General features: G+C 38.1%; 1 protein-coding gene across 11 annotated transcripts in view; it reads left to right on the plus strand.

Moving 5' to 3' along the window:
- The window catches only part of CDH18 (cadherin 18), a 523,214-nt gene that overhangs the window by 269,619 nt on the left and 234,513 nt on the right, over positions 1-19,082 (plus strand). For 3 of the 11 annotated variants that reach the window (XM_033079716.2, XM_033079733.2, XM_033079749.2), the window contains exon 1: positions 2,632-3,272. The exons of 6 other annotated variants lie outside the window; for them this stretch is intronic. The gene's annotated coding sequence lies outside the window, so the exon portion shown is untranslated. Of the gene's footprint in view, positions 1-2,631; positions 3,273-3,530; positions 3,702-19,082 lie in introns of those variants that run through there. 2 more of the 11 variants (XM_033079725.1, XM_033079739.1) reach the window with 1 other exon arrangement.

A 19,082-nucleotide genomic window follows, 5' to 3' on the forward strand; every position in this document is an offset into this window, starting at 1 on the left:
GGGAGTGTCAAATATGTTTTCAGACATATGGTTGAGACTGGTTCTTAGGCACTGCAGCTGAAAAGAAAAATAAAGATTTGTGAATGTGAAATTTGTGGCAGGAAATGGTAGAATCCATTTTCAGTCTTTCAAATCTAGGAAAAAGAGAAGGAGTTTGTAATTTTTTTGTAGACTGAGAAGTTGCCACTGGAGGTAGGGGTTACTATGTTATTGCCTGGTGCTTTTGAACAAGAACATGAAAATTCCCAGTCCAATTGCTCTCAGTGTGTGAGCAGAGGCTCTTGGTAGCGACTGAGCTAATTTTCTTCGGCTGCAGCTATTAGAGTACACATGTTTAAGAAAGAGTTGGACTTAAACTTGGCAATGTCCTTATCCCAATATGATCTTAGCCATTCCTCATCTATCTATTTTGTGTACAGGAACTTTGTAATCTATAAATGACCTGGAATTTTCATTACTTTATGTATTAATGAACCACTTAGTGTTTTTATAATTGGTTGAATATTAGCTAGATGATTAGTTCTCTAGCAGTTACCTGCAAGACAATCAATTCATGTTCAGCATATTAAGCACTCTCAAAGAGAGACTGATTTTGTGAGCATGTTCTTTAACTCATTATCAGGAGGAGCAAAACAGTATTTTTTCTTTAAATTGTAGAAACCAGTTTACTTTTGGTACAGCTATATATTTCCTTCATAAATAGTCTATGTCCATTTCAGTCTTGCTTTTAAACATAGCAAGTCCACAAGTTAGAAGGGACAAAAAGAGCCACTTCTTGTCTTCTTCCCCTGTAATCATTGCCACAAACTCTTGAGTCTAGGAAGGGAACTTATTGAACGTGATTGAGAAAGTTCCTTATTTTGATATACTGCTAGAATTGTGCAAGTTTGCTCAATTCCGTAAGACAAGACCCATACATACAATGACTTCAAGGGTTATGTCCAAATTTCCCCGGAATTCCTTTGGGAATACTGCTGCGGTCCCAGACAGTAACTTCATTTTGAGGTTCTTTTCATCAGAATTTATTTTCCCATGACAAATTCAAATTCTTTTAGCATTCAAATTGATGAAAGGATTGACCTAACATCACTAACACCAAATCTCAGTATTTAGTCTTAAAATGTAGGCTTAAAAGAAATGTCAGAGTTCATTGAGGCTAGTTTTTTCAAACTGTCAGCTTTTTCCTTGATTTGTAATAATTCTGAATTCTTAAGAAAACTTTGATCATTGTATATCAAATTAGCCTGCAATACTGGATATAATCTCTTTAAACAGATATTCTTTACTCCTGCTGTGAGAAGTCCCTGAAATATGTCAATACAAATGCACGTGCACATATTTATTTTATATACATAGATGAAGAAAGAATTGCAGATTTTTACCTTCTAAATGCTTTTCTGAAGCATCAAGACTTCCCTCTGCTTGTCAAACATCTTATTGCAGAAACAAATGACTTGACGACATATGCTCTGAGTATCTGGTGAATATTCATAATTCTGTCTTATTCACTGGAAATTACTGAGAAAAGACCTTAAAATAAAATGTTTTCTTTTCAGCCATATCCCTGGGCTGTTACACTTAAGCAGCATTTCATCCAGGGGTAGATAGGTTGAAAGGTAACCCTCATATTTTATCCCCTTCACTTTATGCACTGGGAATCTTTGGAGGATGGTTTGACATGAACTCGTTTTCAAGTTAAATTGTCTGGACCTTAAGAGAATGAAAGGAAACTCCTTTTTTCCCTCCTTTTCCCCTGCTCCCTGTTACTAATACAACCACTTCCCTGGCAAGGAGATTAAAGATTTGCTTCTGCCATAGTGCAGTAAAATAGCGAAAGCATCTGGATATAAGCAGCCCATCCCCCAGATCATGAGATCTGTCTGAATCTGGAGCTATGCACAACCTAACAGAAGTTGCATGAGAGAGAACACTCGGAAGACTGTGTATTAAAGCATTGATTCATATGTGCTGCAGCTGCAAGCCAGAGGACGTATAAATAGCAAATTGAAACAGCTTCTATTTCATTCCCTCCGAGCTTACATTCCCCAAAATTCAAACGACTAGCTGCTTCTTGCCTTCAATTCCCTATCCTGCTAGCAAAATCATTTTTAATGCATATTGCTGAGCAGCTCAGAGCAATTTTGTTTGAAAAGTTCTCAAAATCCAGCAGTCCAAGTGATCTCAGTGAGTAGTGTTGTTCTTTCCATCTAATGTGGTGTAACAACTTCCCTTCCGGTTATGTTAAATTGTAGAATTACTCTTTTCAGTTCTGCTTTTCAAATCTAGATCATTTGTACATGGGGTACCTATCATTTATACTTCAGATGCTGCTTCTGACCCATAATACATAAAAATAAAAAAACAAAACAAAAAACCCCAAAAAAACCCAAGCAATGGCTTTCTTTTCTTTCATCCTGTCATTTCCTGCCAGAGCTTTGGGACTCAAGCACGCTCTGGTTTCATGGCTCACTCCAGGGTACAGGTCCTGCTGGCTGGAAGCAAGGCTCCTTTGCATCAGCAGGGAATGTGCCAGGGTTTTCACTTATATGTTAATTACATTTTTAATATGCTGCTTTAGCAAGTTGAGTAAGCAGAGTCTGACACGGTTGCCCCATTCCTGAAACCCTGAATCAGGAGAATGCCATTAATCTTAATTCTGAATAAGGTGTATTTGGAGTAAAGATGTTATACAAGATCCAGATTTTTGAATTACTTTTGCATCAGCCAGCCTGCCTCGAACCAGACAAGCCTGAAAGGGCACAAATTATCCACCAACTTACAGTCACTGGTGTAATGACATGAACATGGGGGTGTTAGAGGCCAGGAAATCTGTAAAGGAGTGGGGCTGATCTGGTAGGGAACGGGTCGCTAATGTGACACCTCCTGTGCCCCACTAGGGTTGGAAGGAGGCATCATTCAGTCTGAACCTTACAGCCGGACCATGTGGACGGCTGATGAACGAGTCGGCAGTGGAATGCTTAGCAGGCTGTGACGACTTTGCACAGAAATAGGAAAATTTATCGCCGGCTTGCCACAGCAGTGCCGTACTGCCCGCTTTCGGTGGTGCGCCCGTTCTGTGCACTCCCGCCCCGCTCGGCAGCCCGGCCCTCCCGGCTCCCGGCCCCCCTTCCCGGCACCGAAATTAGGGGCTCGCTGTCACCAGCCTGGAGCCGTCCTTCTTCTGCACCTCACGCACCAACAGGAGGGTTTCGCTGCCGCCGCGCAGTTACCGGACAAAGATATCCCTGTGCCCGAACGCGCCGGCTATATCGGTACGGGAGGACGGACGGGCGGTCGGATGGATGGATGGATGGATGCATGGATGGATGGATGGATGGATGGATGGATGGATGGCGCATCTGCCCGAGAGCCGGGAGTAGCCCGGGTCTGCCATTGCGCGCAGGAGGCTGGTCGCGTCCCCGAAGTGCTGGGAAGGGGGAAAACAAGGCGGGGAGGGAGAAGGACGGGGGCGGGCAGGGAGGGAGGCGGGCGCGGAGCGGGGCGGGGGCGGCGGCGGCGCGGCCAATCTCCCGGGCTGCTGGCGCTGCAGGAGCGCGGCTCGGCGCTCCCAGGGATGCGGAGCCGGGGCCGGGTGCCTCTCTGAGGACGGCGAGCAGCTGTGCCGCCAGCACTGCGAAAAGTCCCCATTTGCTTCTTATAAATTAAAGTGCCTTGTCACCAGTTAGGGCAAGTCAGCCAAGGTAAGGCTTAAATAAAATGACACTTTAATATGTGGCAACATGGATATTTCTGGACAGCGGTGCCGCTAACACAGCCTTCTAAGTAGCGCAAAATATTTTGTGCAGTAATGCCGTCGTAGTGGGTGCACAACCTGTAATTTGTCTGTGTTAAAGTTGCCGCTGGTTCGTAAGCCTTACCCTTGTGGTGCTGTAGAAACGTGTTTGCTTATCCGAGGCAGTTGCAAAGGGACCTGCAAAATACAGGCATAGAAAGGTAGCGGCGCTCTGTGTATGTGTTTGTGTGTGACCGTGTTCGTAATACCTACAGTTCTGCTCCTTAACTTATGGGGATAATGTGCAGATCTTTAATCTGCAGATCCATTTTAATGGTGACGGCAGGCAGATTCTTTAGCTCAACTTGCATACGTGAGCCTTTTAATACAATAAAACTGCATGCCATGTTGAACTATATGAGAAGAACATTAAGCTTGCTATTTGAATAGCAATTTCAGGGTTTTGGGTTCCCCCCTTCATGTTCGTAACATTATATGTGATAACTGAGGGTTGAAATAGTAGCAAAAGAAGACCTCCTGCAGATTTACCTTTAGCTGCTTGTTAAAGCTTAAGCAGTCACCTAACTTTACTTTGTGTAAAGGGCACTGTAAATAATGCACAGGCAGAAATAAATCCTCTCTTAATTTCCTCCTAACCCACCCCAACAGTTCCTTTCCTAATGAACAAAAACTACTATGTGCCTTTAGTTCACACCACATTTTGACTGATGGAGCTGTCAGTGGTCTCAAGATGAGTGTTTAGGCAAGCAAGGAGTTACTTAGGATGACTTCGCTAATGTGTATATTTGAAAACAACATAGTCCTGTGTGTGTGTGTGTCTGTGTCTGTGTATGCCTGTGAGAGTCTGTTTTGTGTACATGAGTGACAAGATACAAGGAGGACAGGGTACAGAAGCCAATGAAACGTGGCAAACGTAGATGCCTGCATGTATTTCTCTGACTGGATCTCTGTAAAGCAGTATGAGCATTTCTTGTATTTCAATGTAGTTCATCATTCAGATTAGGGCTTGGGATATATTCCATTTCATGTGCATCAATGCCCCATTAGTTTTTCACGATCAGAAGAAATACAATGAAAAACACAGCTAAAATTATGATTTCAGTTAGCACAGGTGATAAAATCACTGCCTATATTCAAGGTACAAAATGTATTTTTCATTCCATGACACTAAGCATAGCTCCTTCCTTTGAAATCTTTACTTCTGTACTGCAGTCAGCCTTACATAGTTGTTGAAAACACTGAAACCTTCCTTCTGCTAAATTGTCTTTCTACTGAATGATAGTAAGTGTTTATCTTCTGGGCAAATATAAAATTTATTTAAAAGTTTGGCACATGTTTGGCATTTTGGCTAACTGTAAAGGTGAAAAGCTTTAGAGAAATAACCAAAAGGTTTCCCTAACCAACTTCACTGCCTTTGAGAGAATATTTCATTTCATTTCATTTCATTTCATTTCATTTCATTTCATTTCATACTTTTCTGAAGAAGACATAGTTACCTAATGCAAATTAAGGTGTGACTCTTTTTATTTTTTTAATGTGTACCTATGGAAACAATGTAATAATTTTATTTTGTATTTAGAGTTCCTAAACATCCTACTAAATTACTACAATAAATAACCATGTCATTTCTGTTTAGAAAATGTCAATCAAACAGAAAACAAACAATCCAACAACAACAAAAAAAAAAAAACAAATCAAGAAAACAACCAAATCAACACATTCACTGTTACCTGCTTCTAAAAATTGACTGGAGAAATAGTGTGTCAGACAGCACTTTACTTTAAATAGGAGCAAATCCAGTGCACAGGCATGACTTAGGGGGCACTGTGCTGCTGGCTGAACCATTTACAGATGAGATCGGAAATGAAATGCCTTCCACTTGCAGGTACTAAAGATCCTGTAAGACTTTCTAGTTTAGGATTGTTGACTCTGCTATTAGGACAAAATTCCAGTCAAAGATTTTATACTTTGTCTAGTTTAGTTCCTCAAGTAGCTTGATTTGAGAGTATTGTTCTTTACAACCTACATTAAAAATTATATGTAGTGTTTTTGTCCTGCAATGCAGAGACTGTAACTCAGGCACTTTGTTGGTGCATGCTGTGCTAATTCATGGTAGTAGTTCTGGTGAACATATGCAAAGTTATAAAACAACTGGGGATAAATGTCTTCAACATCCAAAATTAGTGTATGAGGGTGCATGTGTGCCCACCAGAGAGGCACAGTTGATACTGCACCAGAACTGACATTCCTGTGGTGTGTCAAATTTACATAATACCCTTCAGGGAATAATCTGTACTTAGAAGTGACTTTTTTTTTTTTTTTTCCAATAATTTTGTCTCTGAACTCCTAAACATTTAACTTGTGAGCTCTATACATTAAAAACATGAGCACTTGAATTACTAGTTCTCAATATGGTTGTATGGAAGATTTCAACCTTTATCTCTGGCAGATAAATGAAACTTGAAAGGTATGAAAAATTCTGTTAACTATAGCTCCTGCTCCTGGTTAAGAGCTGCATTTCTGTTAATACAATTAGTGCAAAAATTATCAGTCTTATCAGATTGAATAAAACCAGCTAAATACCAGTGAGTCATCTGTTCCATGCAGATGAACATGAGCTCCTTTTTGGACAACTAACAGCTAGTTAGCCTTGGCAGACCTATCCTGCAAAGAGGCCTAAATCAGCCATCATGATACCATGGGGGACAGCTTCATTGCTTGTAAGCAATGCAAAATAAAGGTGGCAACTGACAGAGCAGGAAGGGGACAAAATACATAGCAAACCCCCTGGAACATCATAAAGTTGCATTCATAGAAGGGATTCCCTGCATCTTCTCTTAGAGGAAGATAATACATCTGCAAAGGTCACAAGAAGAAGCTCGAAGCTCCATATGGAAACCCCAGCATAGCCTACAAGAGTCTATGTAATCCATCACATATATCTCACTAGCATTAATTATAGTGGAAAACTTAATTTCCATGATCAGAAGAGCTGCAGTTTAAATAGTATGTGTATAGTCTGGTGATAAATCAGGGTGAAATGCTTAAACTTCATCATTTACTTGATGGGCAGACTTGGACAAGTCCCTAAAGTGCTCTATAACTTCATGTGTGACATGAACATTGCACAATAGTTATAGAATGAAGAATGAATATGGCATTATACTGTTTTAAAAAAAAATATTGCAGAATCTAATACTGAAGTGTTATTGTCTCTATTACTCTATTCCTTCAGGTTTGAGTTACACAAAATTTTGCTACTCATTTCCAGTAAATGAACCCACATGGAATTTGGAAATTCAAAGAATGGAAGTGGAATTTTTAGGAAGCTTCTGGACTGGGGGCTAAACAAGTCATGTATCATGTAAGGGAGAACAAAGATTGGCATGAGAAGATTTTTTTGTCCTCCAAAACCGGGTTTTATCAGAAAGCAGTCAATACTGAAATGTTTTAAAATACAGTTTTAAAAATTTACCATTACATTTTTTTTTTAAACTGATTTTAGTATGCACAAAGGGAATCAACAGAATTTAAAATAAACCAGTAAACCAATCTGAGATATGAAAGGAGGGAATAAGGCTGATCTCCCATTTTGTGATTGTGTTTATGTGGAGGAAGTTTTTGTTTCGGGGATTGGTTTTGGGGTTGGTTTTTTTTTAATAATGTCTTTGTGGATTGAACACAACCAGAATAACATAGTCATGCAGCTTTTTAAGTAACCGACAAGCAACTTGGTAATATTTGCACATCTGCAGTCCTTACATAATGAAAATGCAGTTGCTTGAGGCCTGTAAGAAATATAATTTTGCTTGATGGCAATTGTAATTTGTATTTCTGTGGAATTTGTTCAAACCTAAGTAGAGTTAAAGCTGGGTTTGTTATCATAGAAAAGACAAAGCATTATTTTACTCCCCACTCCTTGTGAAATTGCTTGTTTCTTTTAAAGAGATCTTCTTGCAAAAGGGAGTATATTTAGGTCGCAGACAAATTATTCCATTCTCATTTCACCTTACCTAGGTTTCAGTATAATTTATCCAGTGCTTACAAGGACAAATTTTCAAGGCTGTTTGTGAAGTGTGGTGTTAAAATACCCATGCTGGCTGAGGTACCAGCTGCATTTCTACCATAGGACTGTAGCGAGGATCTGTGAGATTTTTGTTCTTTGTAGTACTGCACAGTGTACTGTAATATTGAACCCTGAAATTACTTTACAAGAGGAATCTGGCACATTGTCTGGACTTAGCAGATGGACTGAGTGAGGTGATAGGACCAGCAGCCTTTTCCTTAGGACAGTCTGTTGGATGGAGAGTGGGAACTGCCATTTCCTCATTCACGTTCTCTCTTAGATGGGGATAATGAAATGGACACTTGAAAATCAGATATCTTCAAGATTTTCATGTACTTCAATTGCTTTGAATCACTCTTTGGAGAAATCTGCCTCTCCCTGCTAGTGATATAGAACTACATGCTTCAGTATAGGTGGTCCAAATACTCCCTAACACGTCTTCTCCCTGTGCAGTATTTCTGTTGAAAACAACCAACTCTTTATTTAGTTGACTCCTTTTGGTATTTCCAGGTGTATAATAGAATCATGAAATGTTATGAGTTGAAAGGGACCTTTGAAAAGCATCTAATCCAGCCTGCTCTGCATTGACACCTTACTTGGGCAGTCTGTTCCAGTGTCTCCATCATGCACTGTGTTGCCATTAAGCTCTTATAGCACAATTATGGGTGCATATATGATACGTGTATAAACACATGTTTTTTGAGAAGACACAAAGAAATTAATATTAACTTTAAAAATTACAATGTTTGGTATTCTAAAAGCATATAAAAATTACTGGTAACATTGTGTGGTTAAAGAGACTATGGTTTCTTTAATTTTCAGTAATTATATTTGCCCAGAGAAAATAATCTTGTTATGTCTTTTACTTGTAAACATTTATGTATTGGGCAGCTGTTTGAAGGAGGCTTAAGATGACACTTTATATTGGGGTGAAATTTCTCAAGCTTGCATTCAGTTATGTTCTGATGTTGATGATGTGACAGTTGATGGAACAAATAATTTTAAAAAATAGAAAGAGGAATACTACCTCTATAATTGCAGGACAAGAATTTGAGATACTCAGGCAGGTTTGAGGCCTGTTCTGTATGTAAAATAAAAGTGCTCCTTCAGTGGAGAACCTTCCTATAATTAGTGAAAAAATTAATAGCTTAGCCACGGTATCAGGCTAATAATGCTGCTATTAATTTTCAGGGTACTGGAGTGTGCATGCATGGGTTTGTGCATATTTGAGGGAAACAGTAGTTGCTAAAAGGGAGCTAGCTCCTTTAGTTCATTCAATAGTGAGAAAGATTTAATTTTACTGTAAAAAGGTATTTTTAACACTGATGTATTGTATTATCACCTGGGAAGTGCTGACTGTTTTAAATGTAAATTCTTGGCTTTCAGGAGAGGTGAAATGAAACTAGGGCATATGAGCATTGTAGCGTGTTAGCCATTATGCTCATGTCAACTGCCAATATTTCAAAATATTGGGAAAATAATTTATGTCTGGATTACAGTCCTCAATCACTATTTCTTGTATGTTTTACATTTGGTCTTTCAATAAATAATAAGCTTTCTTACTGTAATAAAATAAAGAAAAAAGTTACGCTTCATTTATTACATGCTATTTCCACACACTTTGCTGATGAAGAAAATTTGCTATATATTTGCTGTTCACTAAAGCATGTATTCTTGCATTCATATTAGTGAATTTGAGCTCACAGTTATTATCTTGACTACTCAGGCTAGAGACATCTTAAATATTTTTCTATTTGCGGGACAGAAGGTGTAAAATAATCGGTTCATTAAAACATTGTATGTTTAGGTTTTTTTTAAGTTATGAACCATCTCAGAAAATTCTTCTAGAAAACTGGTGAAAAAGTATAATGTTTGTTCCTGTACTCATTCATTTTCAATGAATTCATAACAAACACTTTGAAATCCTGTGTAGCTTTTTACTACAAACCCTTCTAAGTGGTTCTGGAAGATGTCAAGACAACCAGCAAACCAATGTGTTGTCAAGTGGAACTCAACATTTCCAGTTGGTTGAGCTTTTTTCAGTGTTTGGTAAAGACTGTCACAGTATTCACAGTAACAGTTGATTCATACAAGGTCTAGTGTTTCCTAAACTGGATTTATTTGTCATCTTGTATACTCTCAGGACAGCTCTCCAAGGCGTACAGTTCCTTCCCTGTGCATAACAGAGTGGGTGCACCAGAATTGTCCCAAGCAGCAGCAGAGTGGGAAGATAGTTACTGCTCCTGCTGCAGACCTGTTGCCATAAGTCCCTTCAAGCAACTGGTACCTCTTCCCAGGTGTTAAGCAGGCACATCATGGGCATGCAGACTGTGTACAGCTTTAAGATAGGGAGTGGATCCCCAGAGCTGACCAAGTGCTGTGGTTCAGTCCCCAGCGTGCTGCTGAATTATAAATGCATTGGTTTCTGTGCATGACACTGCATGCAACTTATATGCTATCAATTGGACATTAGGTTCAGAGGATTTAGGGGGAGTGATAGTGTCACATCAATATTTTCCTGGAGGAGGCCTTTATATTTCTCAGATCCCCCTCAAACAACTGCATCACTCTAATACCAACCATGTTTAAAATTAAAAGGGAAAAACATAATGTTGGAGACCTCTTGCTCTGTTAAGAAGGAGTCGGTAGATGGATATGTGTTCCCAGAGAATTGACACTCAGAGAGCATAAAGGAGTTTATGGAGAATGTATGCAAAATTATTCAACCAACAAGTTACTGCTTTTCCCTAAGACTATTCTTTTTTTCCTGGGTTAATTTTCTGCTGGATTAGAGAGCTATGTCATTTTATAGGAGGGTTTGTCACGTTCTGGATCTAAAGCAGAGGAATTTAGGGGAGCAACAGGGTGGATGCAAGGAAAGAAAAATAAGGAACCATTATTTTGATAATCTTTCTTTAGCCATGAGGCAGATGAATGGAAAAGATGACCAGAGGGATGTTCTTTTGTAAGAACCTTTTAAAAGTAGCCTCCTAGATGAAAACCTATTCAGGAGGTTTGTAAATACCTCTCGAGTAAAGCCAGCAGGAAGACAATTGACTATGTAGCCTTGCATTGTGACTTGAAGGCTAATGAACTTGAGCTCTTTCAGACTATATCGGTCAGGTGATGACTGATTTCCTAAAGCTATTAATGCCTACTGTGCTACTGTTTGGTTTATGTTGTTACATTATGGTAGTGTGTTGCTGTGTCATGCCAGCAGACTTGTAAGTTTTCTAGTTCTGAACTGAGACAGGAGACGTCCCCATTTATGTTTGCTAGGATTGTATTTTTTTTATGAAAAAGAGGTATAACATGAAATGCAGTGAGTTTCCTCCATAGGACCATTGTGTGGTCATTTACTCATTATATTATAATGAGCACTTGCTGTATTTATTGTGGAATTTAATATATTTTAATGACTGTTGTGACTCCCCTGCAGAGCAAAACTCAAGAGTGTCTCCATGTACATGATTAATTTAAATGGATTTGTTACAAGTTTTGGGACTTGTGAGCACATACTTTTTGCAACATACAGCTATAATTTTGCTTTTAAAAGCAGGATATTACTTTTTTTTCTTAACTTTGGAGAGATCCAAAAACATAAATGCTTGCATATTTAGCATTCATATTTTATACCAGGTGAAAGATGAGTGGTTTCATTAAAACACTCTTGAATTAAAGGGAAGCTTGCAAATTTTTTGTTCAGGACTTTGATGAATTCATTAAAACTCATGAATTAATGTCATTTGGTACTTGATCTGCCCCTCTAACTCTGCATTTTTTAGATTCAGGTTTATGTTTTTTGAAAAATATTAGTCAATATTTAAGTAGGTTTATGGCATCTGAAAAGTAATTAGAGACACATCAACACAGAATTACTTTTTGTCTTCTGAAGACTGTTAACATTCTGGCAAAAACACCGTGATTAGGAAAATGAGAACTGGAAAAAGAATGTCTACAAGTCAATTTGTATGACAAGGTCTTTAGCCTGTCAGTCTGTCTAGTCAATCCTTATAGATTGATGATGATTTTACAGTGACACCAAAACTTTTTGTAATGACACCTCTGTAATATCCACATACCCTAAAGGAAACACTTTACTCTTCTCTATGCTTTTGTGATGTTACCACAAAAGTCAGATTCAAAATGAGGAAGCTGTGTGAAAAATACTGTTTTATGAACATTGAGATTTAAAAATATGAACTAATTTTCTGAATTGGCAAAGTTGTTTATCTTTTGCAAATCTTGAAGGCCAACTTCATTCTCTTATTCTAAAAACTGCAGTGTTATTAAATTCAAACAGATAGATAACTCTTTAATCAAACCATTATTTTCTTTTCTATACTCTTTCTCTACTGTGTCACTTTTGTTTAAACAACTCTTAACATTACAGAGACTTGCAAGAAGAAATTTACTCAATTTATGAGTAAACAACAATTATTTATTTTCTGATAGAAATATTAGATAAGTAAGCTATTCCCAGACAGAATGTTATAATGCCTGATTATTTCAATGTGAGATCCTGCTGAGTCCCTGAACACCCAACAGGTACCACTCAGGTAGGTAATTGTGAACCTCCATGGCATCTGAGGACGGGACAATTGTTATTCCTGCTGAGTTCTTGTCTTCCCAGTTCCTCACCTTTTCCCTTATGTCTTTACACTTTTTAATGACTTTTTCATTTCTGCCCGCTCTATATTTTCACTTCTGTCTTTATTTTAACTGTTGTTACATTAAAGGTTTAAGTTCTTTGTTTCATTTTTGTATAGAGTCCTGACATTACAGAACGTAATATTTGGAACAAAGATGGACTTTGAATAATTGCAGAAAGAAGGAACGTCAAATGGATATTTTAAATTAAATTTGGGCTCATTCCCGCTGTAACTTTGAACATACATTGTCAGCAGGAAATTATAGCTTATGACTGCACCTAATGACTGGCCTTTTGAGCTCCTGTTTCCCATCTCATTCCAATAAAAGGAAGTGTTGTGTACTTGATGTGCAATTCTGATGAACAATTTTAGCAGTTGATTTAAAAGGATAGAAAGTAAAGGGTAAAAGAGAAGAAATAAAGAATTCAATAAGGAAGTAAAAGTATGTAATTTAAGAAAGAGATTGAAACCTTTTTTTGGCATATGATACAAGAAAAGAAGGGCATGAGTAAACCTGTTTTTTGCTCTTCTTGAAATATTGTTCCAGATTATTGTAGGAAAGGTGTCAATTATAGTCAACTCCTTTATGCCTTTTATCTCTTTATGTTAACAAGAAGATGTAGTTAGTTTTACAGGTTGCCACATAAAGAGGTTGATTTACAGTAATTTCACGATTATAAACCGCACCATCTTGACTAAAATTTTGGTCCAAACCCAAAGTGTGGCTTATAATCAGGTGCGGCTTATATACAGACAAAGAATGAAAAGTTGCTGTTTTAGTTTGGAGGACAGGTGTCTGCTGAGAAAGGCAGGAACTTCTCTTTGAAATGGAGAATGTAAACCCCCTCCCTCCAAATTATTATAATTTTGAAATCAAGGGGCTTTCAGGAAAAAATATGGGAATTAAGAATAACAGTTCTTTTCTGGGGAAATTAAAATAGAAATACAGTACTACAAAGAAACAAACCCCAAACCCTGAAAAAGTCAGAGTATAACCTGACACCCCGTCAGGCAGGGTGTTGGTAGCAGTCCCATTCCATGGTAGCTGCATCCTCCTGCAGTGACAGATGTGATTCAGTTGGAGCAGTGCTCCTGGAGAAGGTGCAGTTTCCCTCCGGAGGTCCAGTGGTGATGTGGAGAAATCTGGTTTTCCTCTGGAGTCCAGTGGAGAAAGGGGCTCCCTTACTGTCCCAAAACCTCTGTTTTTATTTTGGTAAGAAATGTTGGGCTCTTCCCCCTGGTTGGAGCAACTTCCAATGGGATGAAGTAATTTTATCAGTTACACAGTGAGACTCAATGGGCCATTAGCAGAAAATGACTCGCTGGAGGAAAGATGGGTTGTGAAAAGATAAAGAACAATTCCCCGCCTGGTTTCAATGGATGGCCCATTAGCAGAATATCTACCACTGAAGTAAGGATCACTGCCTCCACCCTCAACAGATGGTGATAGATGGTGTATTGTAAAGTGGGGCTTATAATCAGGTGCGGCTTATATATGGACAAAGAATGAAATGTTGCTGACACCCGGAAGTGCGGCTTATAATCGTGAGATTACTGTATTCCCCCTCCTCAAGAAGGTATTTATGCAGTAGATATCGTACTCCTTAAGAGGATTACAGACTTAGACCAATTATCAGGGTTTGTAAATACTTTTTTTGTGATATTATATGCAATATACTAGATATTGAAAATTATACATATGTTCTACCTAATTTTGGGTCACCTGGGCAAAATATATTTACATATTGAGTTGGATCTCAACCTTGAGATATACTGGGATCCTCAGCCAAGGGTCTCAACTTTTTATTGACACTTCTGCTTAACAGCACAGAAGGAACTTCTGCAATGGAGGTGGATTCTGTTGGTATTAATCTTCCCATACAGATCAAAGGGCTTCTGCACAGCTGCCACCATTCTTGTAGCCTGAATAAAGTGCACCAAAATTTGTCTTCAGGAAGGCAGGTCTTTGCAACAAAGTTGACATGTGGGCATATACAAAAAAACCTTCTTCAGACATATATTTACATTTCATTTTTGGATGTGGGATACAACTCTAGTTCTATCTGCAACTCTGCAACATCTGTAACAGTAGTGATGCAATAAACTTTACAGATTTAGGAAACTGTTCCTCACCCAGTTGCTACTGCCTGCCTTTTTTATGATACGGAGATTTCTTCTTGTTATAAGGACTAAATGAACTCTGCATGTCAAATCTTTACATAAACCAAGGGAAAGAGCTCTACTAACCAGACCAACTTTTCAACATTTGAAGGAGATTAATGTTTTTCTGCTTAGTGTTTCTTATAGCACAACCTAGTTGAAAATTATCAGTTTGGTGTGGCGGGTTTTTGAGTGGTTTGTGATTTTTTTCTTTGCTTGTTTGCTTTGCCATCTTTCTTTACAATTTACCTTAAAATGATGTGTCATTTTATATGTTACATATTCCCATGCAGATATTTCCTTTGTCCTTGGCTCTATTTCTTGTTGCATACACATCCCTTCATTTTTATTTGGTTACTCTGCAAGTTGTGTATAACTACAACAAATACACCATTCCTGTGTTTGACATCTCAAAAATATTGTTATTGAGTAGATCCCCAAAGGCCCTGTGAGACTGTTATCTTAACATTTCTTTAGTCTGATCCTCTACAGTTTGCACTTTTTCAGTTCAAAAGACTACATAATTCTGTACTGCCTAAAGGCACAAGAGATTGTTTTTTCTCACAAGCAAAATGAATAGGTATTTTCAACTCTCTCCATTTTGTTTAAAGTTTGTCTTTGAAAGCTTAGGATGATGAATTTGAGATTTCCTTTTGGGTACATGCTTATTTCTTTCCATCACATATATTTTAAGGTTATACTTTTCACTCCTTATTGTTCAAGTGCAGTAGAGATTTATTGAACGCTTCCTTGTCACGTAATACAGACACACTGCAGTACTACTTTTCCTTTTGAAGACCTTTTTGTACCTAGAGTGGCTTGTGGTATCTTTGATGTTTGCCTAATTGGAATCTCAGAAGTGAAAAAATAAATACCTGAATGAAGACATGAGCAGCAGGTCTAAGGTTGTACTTAATCTTATTTTTCTTTCAATCATTCTCTTATTCTTATTATGCCTTCCAGTCAGGTAGCCTTCTAATACTATTATTTTATTTATTTCTATCACCCATTTCTGCATTTGAGTCTCTCAGTTATCTGTATCCCACACTTTGAACAGAAACTCCTGAATTTGCATTTGTCTTCATGGTCCCTCTGAATCTCTCTCAAAACTTTTAACCAGCCTTCTTTTTAATGATTGTCTTTCTTGAACAGTTATTTTTTATCCTGTCTCATCTACTTGTCTCGCTTTGTTTAGGCTTACGTTTCTTAGGACAGGAGTGTCTGTCTTAAAACTCTGTATTAACACTTTTCACACAGACAGCTCAGCAGAAGTTCTGTATCTAATCTGGGATTACCCAGTGCAATGATGCAACCTGGCTGCCAATAGTCACTTGGAAAGGGGCATGGGGATCTGGTGGGCTATGAATTACAGGTGGAAAGTGTCCTTACAGCAAGGAAGAGCAGGCACTGCAGCAGGGTTGGGACACAGAATTCTCCTCTTCCTTTGCAGTGGAACAGCTGCGCAAAATTTGCAGGGCTCCAAAACAAGAAGGAGGTCAAGAAAATATAGTGATGAGTGGGAGGCCTTGCGGTTCTGGAGGCTGCATTGCCAGGAGACAAGAAAAAGGGCACTGCAGGGAGCTAGTTGCAGCAGTAGAGGAGTCAGAACCAGACTCCTACAGGACGTGCACAGCAATAGGGCAGGGGACAGTGGCCACAAGTGTTGATGAAGGAGACTCTTGTTGGATTGGAAGAGGTAGCTTTTCATAGGGAGCAAGGTTAAGCACTAGGACAAGTTGCTTAGAGAGTTACCTCCAGACTAAAAGGTTTATAAAATTCATCTGGATGTGACCCAAAAACAGCCCAATAAAACTTGGAAGTTAGATATGCCTTGGGGAGGAATCTGGACTTTTTGGATCTCTGAAAGTCCTTTCAACCTACATTTTTGCTCTTATTGCTCACTTTGCAGTCCTATTTGTAGTGTTGACTTTATCATTTGCTATTTTTTAGAAATAGCAGTCTGTAGAATTCTGTGGAGCTATTGGTGATTTCACAGGAATAAATCTAGTTCTAAGCCTTCAACTGACTTGGGAATGTGTATTTTGCTGACTTGGGAGTATATTGCATCTATTAAGTACTCATTTGTAGTCACTTTGGATGCAAACATCCACTTCAAACCAGTAATTGGAGAAACCAGATTATAGAGATAGACCAATTTTTAAAGGATACATTTTTTACATGCACGAATTACTAAGGCAAGTACCCTTCTTCAAAAAATATATGGTCTTGAGAGAGGTAAGAGAATTTCTGGAGAGACAAGAGGATAAGTGAATGAAAAAATTCAAGACTTGGAGCACAAGAAGGGTAAGTAACCTGTTTGTCATAATGGCAAGAGCAGAATTGATTTGTAGAGTTTTACATCTTTGAGGCCAAAGAAAAATATGAACGTGTGAAGGTGAAGCAAAATATTTATGTCATCTTGGGGTAAGCTAAAATAAAAAAAAGATGGCCAGGAGGACCAAAGACTTGTTTGGCACCAGAGTACTATCTGAAGGAAAGACCTGAAACAAAATTGCTCAGATGGACAACAGATCATTCTAGAAAACAATGACGTCAGAAACATTCTTTGTGTGCTTAAAATACTTCCTTAATTCCTAATATAGCCCTCTTGCTTAGTAGAGCGGAATTTAAGTCCTTCTTCTGATTTCTCTGAGTTTAAATTAGTTTTTCCCCTCAAGCACCATGCCAGTACAATTAAGAATGTTAATTTACGGTATGGCCTGGCAGAAAATACTAATCTTTTCATAATGTTTTTCCCAGTGGGTTGGGGCCTAGCTGGCATTAAGCATAAGGAAGCATCAGCCACCCTAAAGGACCAACTCTGCTGCTTCATTTCTGTATGTGTTTAATAATTTCCTAATTTTCACTGCAGCTTTTGATAATCGTAAATAAATGTGACATGTGTGGTGCATTGTGCAACCTTTGGAGAAATCTCAAACAACCTTATTATTATCCCTTCCCAGAATATACTAAATAATATGGAGAAAATAGGTCTCTTGCAGATGGACACAGAAAACAATGCAGACATTGCTTTAATATAATATTGGTAATAATTTGTGACCTTTTACAAAGAGTGTGTGATATGTTCTTTTGCTTTAAGTTCTGCAGAAGTGTCTTTTGGTAACAAAAGTACTTTTATATTATTCTGCTAAGTTGATTTTATCCTTTAGTTTTCATGCGTTAGATTGTTTTGTCTTGAACGTGCAACCTATTCATGGGAAAGGTGCAGCTCAGCATCAGCTTAGAGAGAAGATTTTCCACTCTGATTTGCATGGACTACTATATTTCATCTTCTCTCAAACAATATTGAATGTATTACCTGGCACCTGATAGAGTCATAATTGAGTTCAACTGCCAACTCTGGCCAGCTACTTCAAAATAATCAAATATTTCTATTTCTTGGAAGCAGCACATACAGTATATAATTTTGCTGTTGTAGTGCCTCTTAGAAACACCTGACTTCTTTTCTACTTTTTTGAATGAGAAAGGTAATTTAGATTTTTGTTTTCATAGAAATCAGTGTATTCTATACTGACAGAAATTATAAAAGTAAAACTTGACTCTTACCTTTTCTTTCTTTTCCATGGAAGCAGTGGAATATCTTTTTGAACTTATTACAGACTGCTGACCATGAAGAAAGGAAACATGGCATCTCTCTGGTGTTAATTAATGACAACCTGCCTTCTATCTAACTTGAAGGGTTAAAACTACTGAGTTAACATTAGTAACATTTCTTTGCAAGCATCTTTGATATTGCCATCTGAAATTTATGATCTTGTTCAGAACCAGGTCTACAAACAATTCCTAATTTCTGGAAAGTGACTATGTTGAATGAGTATTTCCAATGTAAGATCTCCTTTTTTTATTTCTAGGTGTTGTAAAATGAGCAGAGAATAAATTTTATTTGAAGTAAGCCGAGAGAGAGCACATACTTTTGGCTAGACCATGGGTCTGAAGCCCAAGGAGAAGGTGAATTTACTGTTTCCTTACTTGCAAGACAGCAAATTTTTAGCTTGTGTAGCAGTCAACATTTACTTGTGTTTAATGATTGGTCATGGTTAGATAAATATCCAAAAGGGGCTGAACCACTGCCTAACTTTTACCTAGGGTCTGTGGAAATTGACAACAACTGAGTTCCTAGAGACAGGGTTTACATGTGCTCAACACATAAGCTCTGGAGCTGTCTTTTGTGTCCATAAGATGACCAAGGAAGGGGAAGAACTGCATAGTGAATTTTATATGCTGCAGTAAACCCTTCACATCAACTACTTCCTATAGCATTATATTATGTGGTCAGTACTGGAAAAATCTTATCTTGTAAGGATGTAGTTTTATTACATGCTGCCACATGCTCTGTGAGAATTCTCATGGTTTCATATTTTTACTGGTTATGGTTATTATATAAACACAAGCTAGCATAGAAAACTGAGAAGTTTTGTTCTCATTTTTT

Source organism: Catharus ustulatus, chromosome 1 (assembly GCF_009819885.2).
Source record: "Catharus ustulatus isolate bCatUst1 chromosome 1, bCatUst1.pri.v2, whole genome shotgun sequence".
Lineage (NCBI taxonomy): Eukaryota > Metazoa > Chordata > Aves > Passeriformes > Turdidae > Catharus > Catharus ustulatus.